This window comes from Lemur catta, chromosome 3 (assembly GCF_020740605.2).
Source record: "Lemur catta isolate mLemCat1 chromosome 3, mLemCat1.pri, whole genome shotgun sequence".
Classification (NCBI taxonomy): Eukaryota; Metazoa; Chordata; class Mammalia; order Primates; family Lemuridae; genus Lemur; species Lemur catta.
Window position 1 is genome coordinate 39,653,473 of NC_059130.1, and position 7,133 is coordinate 39,660,605.

A 7,133-nucleotide genomic window follows, 5' to 3' on the forward strand; every position below is an offset into this window, starting at 1 on the left:
CAGATTTGTCCCACAGACCATAGTTTGCGAGCCCCTAACTTAGAGGAAAAGGACTTGAATTACCCAACTTCCAAGTCATATTATCTCTTAGATTGTCTAGTTAATTTTACAAATTGTTTGCAAACTGTAAAAGGAAAGAAGATATTAGAGCATCAGGTCAAGCAAAAGTAACGTACAGAGCTACTTTAAAAGTATGAACACTTTTTAGCAAAAGATATAAACGATTATACCCTACACATTTTATAAAAATAAATATTTGGAGAAGCTTAGTTGGATACAGATGCATAGTGAGGGTAATCAGAATATCCCAATGTATCCTTCAAAATTACTGAAACGTACTACAAGTTCCCATTTTGTTATCTGACATGCTTGGGGCCAAATGTATTTTAGAACTTAGAACTTTTCAAATATTAGAAAGCTAATAGAGTACATGTACTATGTATTATGTAACAGCACCAAACAGAGTCTGGAGCAATACTCCATAATCAAAAACATTAATCATTCTGCAGCAAAATGTATGCATGTTCACAGTACATGGGATTAATGAATAAAGGCCAAAAATAGTATTGCATCCCTTCAGGTCTGGTTTTACCACCAAACCAGTTTGCCTCAAGCTTAGGTGAAATTTTTCAGTTTTCTGACCTTCAAGAGCATTACATCGTCTGTAAGTTAAGACCTGATAAACTTTTGGACTCCATTGTGAGAGGAAACTGATATCGTTCAAAAATTATACCTGTCACCATCCAGGACAATGTTAGTTGGGCATTATTTCCAAGTTTAATGAAGAACTTCTTGCAAAGATGTAGAAAGAACATTCAAATGTATATTTTTCACTTAAGGAACTTCACTTAGGCATATATGTCCAGAAAATCATCAAAATGAGAAGCAGAGAGTTAATGCCTCTTTGAATACATTTAAGGAGAGGCAGATTATAGTGATTATTTTATTTAGTTTCACTTTTTGTTTTATTTTAAACCATATATTGTGGAGTCATTTAATTTCTATATGTTTGGAAGGATACAATAAGGTACATTTATCAAAGGGACTCAATTTTTTAATAAATTATTTTAAGAAGACAGTGCTTCATTTGAATTTTTCTACCTTTTTGTAGAAACCATTTTTAAATTTGAGTTAGTCTACAGGATGTTAAGATCAAGCTAATCTTACCATTTCTTGTAAAAATAACAATATTTAAATGCTTAAAGATAATGTAGATTTTAACACCAAAAATACTCTACATTCAAGAATAGTATGGACTGTCAAAAGATGTTTCAATTTAATCTTCATTTCAGTGGGTTTGTAGGGGTTTCTCAGAGCTTGCCTTTGTTCCCAAGCACACAACTCATGTATAGGAAACATTAAGGACTGAAGAACTTTATGAAGTTCTTATAATAAGATTGAACTACTAAACATCAAAAAATTTACAAGACTGAGCAAGGACTTTAGAAAAAATAGCCTAGCTGGACCATTAGTAGGCAAGGAAGAGAGAAGTATAGGATGAGTTTGAAGTAGCAGAGGAGCTGAATAGGGTGGAGCCTTATAGAGCATAGTTGAGAATTTGAGTTTTATTTATAAAAGCAGTCGAAGAGAAAGGTTAAAGGGAAAGACATGACCTGATTTATGATGTCTGGATAGATGGGGGCAAGAGTACAATTAGGAAGGTGATCAATCAAGAGTTTATGGGGCTTGGAATAAGGTTGTAGCATTATCCAACCTAAAAGCCTGTTTCACCACTATCTTAATTTCTATATGTTGGAAGATTCTTGATTAATTTTTAAGGTCATTGTCTAAGTTGTGACAACAAAAAATGTTACTCAGAAAGTTTATTTCTTTAGTGGTTATACAATCTTCAGTAAACAATAAGTCACTTGGGAATCTCATGGCCAAAATGTTTGTAAGCTATTTTGGAGGACCACTTCTAAGCAGACCTAGAAGCTTCTTTAGCCCTAATCCTAAATGTAAGGGTAATTGGTCATTGCCCTTAATGTAATTATGCAAACATACCTGGGATTAATTGGAAACATCTGCTTACCTAGAAATAAGACATTAGGAGGTGTTACCTTAGATGCCTATTTCATTGAATGGCTGACATTTACACCTTGTTATCACCTTGTTTCTTCCAGAGCAGTTAGCTGTCAGCTCACATGTGGCTTCTGGTTAATGTGTTAAGCACTTCTTGACTACCTTGGACTGAAGAGAAAACCATAGTGATATTCTAGAAATATTTGTTGAACTCCCACTTGTACAGAGAACTGTGTACTACATACACAGAATAGATATAAATAAGATATAATCCCTACCCAGAAGAAGCTTATTGTCCATTGGGAGAGACAGATAAGTATACAAGGTATACAAGGTACCATGATAGACATAAGCTTTAGTTGTACATGAAAAACATAAAAACCTGGAGTGGTGGGGGATTAGGGCTGGGAGTAGAGGCAGTTGTCAGAAAGTGTTCTGCTGCAGGAGGTAATCTCACCTGAATCATGTAAGAATTAAGCTATAAGAGGTAAAGGAACATTCAGAGTAGCACCCATGGCTAAAATTGGAGCAATTTGAACAAAATAAAGTAATATTGGATTATAACCTAAAGTATAAAATAAAATAAGTGTTATCAAAACCACACGGGCATTTTGGTCTAGGTCCAGCTGCTCTTCACACAAAGATCCAGTTATTGAGACAATGAGGATTGCCAAGGAAGAAAGAAATTTGTAATACTGCAGACATCTTGTTGGGAGAATGGGAGAAGTTGCCTTAAATCTGTCTCTACATCTAACGGAGAACAAAGGACAGGCCATGTGCCTTGGGACGGGTCATAGTGCGACTAAGTAGGGCCTGCCTGCATTGGGGGCAGGTCGTGGAGGATGGTGAGGAGTCAGGAAGCCTGCAGTGGGGCCTTCAGAATCTTAACTCTGTCTTGCAGAAACTCTACCATTTCTGGGAAACAACTCAAAAGGTCAAGTAGTTAGTTAAGGGAGATGATTATATAAGAGTCATTGAACTTTGTTCAGTGGGGGGCCAGTTATACAAATACCCATGAATCTACACTAAGTGATTGAATAGGTAAATGGAGAAGAGACAAATTTCCCATGCAGAATTCTAAATAATTTAGATAAAGAGATGAAGCATAACTTCCCACTCTGTAAGTATGTGGTTTGCATTGAGACTTCCAAGAGTACAGTATGGAAAGGAAGAAAAAAGTAAATTTCCGATGAAGCAACCTCACAAAGACTACCTTAGCCACATAATCAAGGTCAACATCAAAAGTGATGTTACATTGATAGTATATACTCTTAACATAATATAATGAAAATGGCATTTTAACTCAAGTTTTTCTTCCGAAAATAACCCCATAACCTCAGTCTGAGAAAAACATGAGACAAATCCCTGTTGAAGAACATCCTACTGAATACCCACCTGACCAATACTCAGAATTGTCAAGGTCATCAAAAACAAAGTCGAAACTGTCACAGCCATGAGGAGCCTATATTTGATGGGATATAGAAGCAGAAAAGAACATTAAATAAGGACAAAAATCTAAATAAAGTATGGACCTTAATTGATATTAATGTATCCATATTGGTTCATTAATTGTAACAAACATACCACACTACATAACATAAGATGTGAACAGGGGAAGTTGGGTCTGGGATATATGGGAACTTTGTACTGTCTTTGCAATTTTTCTGTAAATCTAAAAACACTATTCCAAAATAAAAAGTTTATCAAATTTTTTTAATTTTTTTAAAATATGAAGATCATTACATACAAAACAATATGTAAGACAAAGTAATGGGAGTGAAAGTGGGAGACGGGACACAGGAAATCACAGTGATCTACTTCAGCTGTCACTTAAAGAGAGAAAGGATATGGAGTTTGGAGATTTATGTTTCAGTCTCAACTTTGTCACTAAGAAATTGTGTAGTTTTGCAAAACATGGTAAACCTCACCACTCCATATTTATCTCTAAATTCTACTTCCTGAGAATGATATTCTGTTAATAAGATTGTACTGTACAAAGTCCATGGTCATTCTTATGACTTAGTCACTCAGACACCTGAGTGCTTGCAATTATTTATTAATACTTATTCTTTTTACCTGAGATCATTATACCTTCTCAATATGAGAATCAAGCAATCTTTCTATTTGCATATGGTTTTAATTCTCGATTCTTTAAGAGTCATTTGTTATTGATCAGTTTTAAAGGCAAACTCCCTAATGCCCAAATTCTGAAAGAGATGCTGGCCTGGAAGTGCCTAGGGATTCTCATAAATTATAAGTTCAATTTCCCAAGGATGATAGCTGTCCAGGTTAACCAATTATTGTGTGAAATATTCACCTTTAGTTTTATACAGTTGGAAAGAATATTGTATCCCAGAAACAAATTTGTGAGTGACCTACAGGGGAAAGCAGTTCAGTAATTGAGTTTACTCAATTGGTTGGTACCTCAGCTAGTGGTCTATGCCGGATGTGGACAGTTGCTCAAAAGGGCTGAATAAAGTCATTTAGCCGCTTGCAAATGGTGGTTTCATTCATTCCACAGAAATTTTAGTGCCTACTATGTGGTAGTTTCTGTTCTAGGCTAGGAGCCAGCAGATTTTTTTGTTTTTGTTTTTGTAAAGGGCCAAATAGTAAATATTTCAGGCTTTGTGGGCTATAGTTTCCTTCACAATTACTTAACTCTCTCTGCCCTTGTAGCATGTGAAAGCCCTAGACAAAATGTAAACTAATGAGAGTGGCTGTTGAGGATAGAAAAAAAACAGTCTATTTTCTGTTCTCTCAGCAATCAACACAGAAGACTTCTGCGACTACCAGTCACCAAGAAGTGTGTCAGGATTTCTGCTCACCAATAACCAATCAATCATTTCTGCAGTGGACGCTAGCTCAGTGTCCTCCAATTCAATTCAGACACTACCTGGAGATAAGATCCCACAGGTTGAGGGCTCAGCCCCACAGACTGCCCCCCACAGCCCCCTTCCAATGCCAATCACAAACTCCAGGTTGATTTACCTGTGCCTCTGAGCACTACAAATTGGGGTTTCCATGACCCCCTCCTTGGATTCAATTAATTTGCTAGAGTAGCTCACAGAATTCAGGGAAACAGTTCACTGGTTCATTATAAAGGATACAAGTTAACAGTCAGATAAAAACATATTAAATACATAGGGCATGGTCTGGAAGGGTCCCCAGAGCAGGAGCTCCCATCCCTGTAGAGTTGGGGTACACCACCCTCCCGGCACATAGGTGTGTTCTGCTATCCAGAAGCTCTTCAAACCCAGTCTTTTACCGTTTTTATGGAAGCTTCATTACATAGGCATGATTGATTAAATCATTGGCCTTTGTTGAGCAGCTCAACCTTCAACCCCTCTCCCCTCCCTGAAGGTTGGTGAGCTGGGACTGAACCCCAACCCTCTAATCATGCCTTGGTCTTTCCAGTGACCATCCCCCATGCTGAAGCTACCAAGGGGCGGCCAGCCATCGGTCAACTCATTATTAGCATACAGAAAGACACCCATCACTTTGGAGATTCTAAGGATATTAGGAGTTGTATGCCAGGAAATAGGAGGAAGACCAAATATATATTTCACAGTATTACACCATGTTCCAATAAAACCACTGAAATTTAAATTTCATGTAATTGTCATGTGTCAAAAATTTTTTATTATTTTCAAGCATTCAGAAATGTAAAAACCATATCCCTCATAAGCCTGTCAATGGAAAGGACCCACACTCTGTAAAATAATTTAAAGAGGTTTATTCTGAGCCCAATGTGTGTGACCATGGCCCAGAGAGCCACACCCAAGAAACCTTGAGCTAGTGATCCTGCCTTGGTTGGGTTACAGTTTGGTTTTACACATTTTAGGGAGACAGGAATTATGTGTAAAATCATAAATCAACACAAGGAAGGCATTCAGTGGTTTAGCCTGAAAAGGCAATACATCTTGAAGTGGGGGACCTCACAATAGGTTATGGGTGGGTTTAAAGATGTTTTGATTGTAATTGGTTAAAGAAATGAAGGTTTGTCCAAAGGCTTGGAACGTTTTAAGTTAAGGATGTCTATTAATCAGAGACAAGCCACTGGACGTCTACCAAAACTCAAGTAAATTGATGGCCTACAGGTGTGGTTTAATTTTATGTTACATGTCTTTAGGGCTGTTAATTATTTAGTATCTTATTATTACAAAGAATAACTCCAAAGGGAAGGAGCATTACTAAGCATATCTGATTTCTCATGGTCAGCAACTCAGCTTTAAGGTTTTTGTGGGGTCCTCTTGGTCAAGAGCGGATCCATTCAGTAATCTGAGGAGGCTTAAGATTTTATTTTAGTTCACAAGTCATATTTTTAATCCACCTGGATTTGGTTTGTAGATTGTAGTTTGCTGACCTCTATTGTAGGTGCTGACCACACAGCCATACAGCAATAGCTGGAAAAAAAGGAAAAAGATGAAAAATCCAATGTCTGCGTAGTTTGCATCCATTCTAGTGGATAAAAGTATTTCTGAACAATGGTGTTCTCTTTCCATAATGGTGTATCCCTAATAAGGAAAATTTTTATTTATTATTTAACACAGCAGTCACCTGAGACTCTCACCTCTCACAGAAGACCCACATTAGCATAACATTAACCTAACACCTGGCACATCAAGATTATATTAACTTATTACCTGATATATCAATATAACACTAAATTTATTACCTGGTGTAACAGCTAACTTAACGTATTACTTGGCGGGCATTAGTCACCTGAGACCTCACCCCTTGGATTATCCCAACTTAATAAAAGTGAGAAAAATTGGGTAGACGGGCCTCAGAATTTGGCTGTCAGACCTCTCTGAGCCCGCCAACAAATAAACATTGATTCTCCAACTCTCCATGTGCCACTCGGTTTGTTCTTGGGACCACTCACTGTAACACTTGCTGTAACATTTTGGTTCCCTGACCGGGAAAACCGACCGCGCTGGCCCCTTGAAGCCACCAGTTCCGGGACGGGTGCAGCAACCAGCAGGACCTCAGCGACAGAAGTGAATCGGCGCCAACTGCCTTTTTGTGGAATATCTTCACTCCTCGGGAGCTCCCGCCTGACATGGGGTCCCGAACTCGCCCAGACACACTGGCGAGAAGGACAAGTCAAG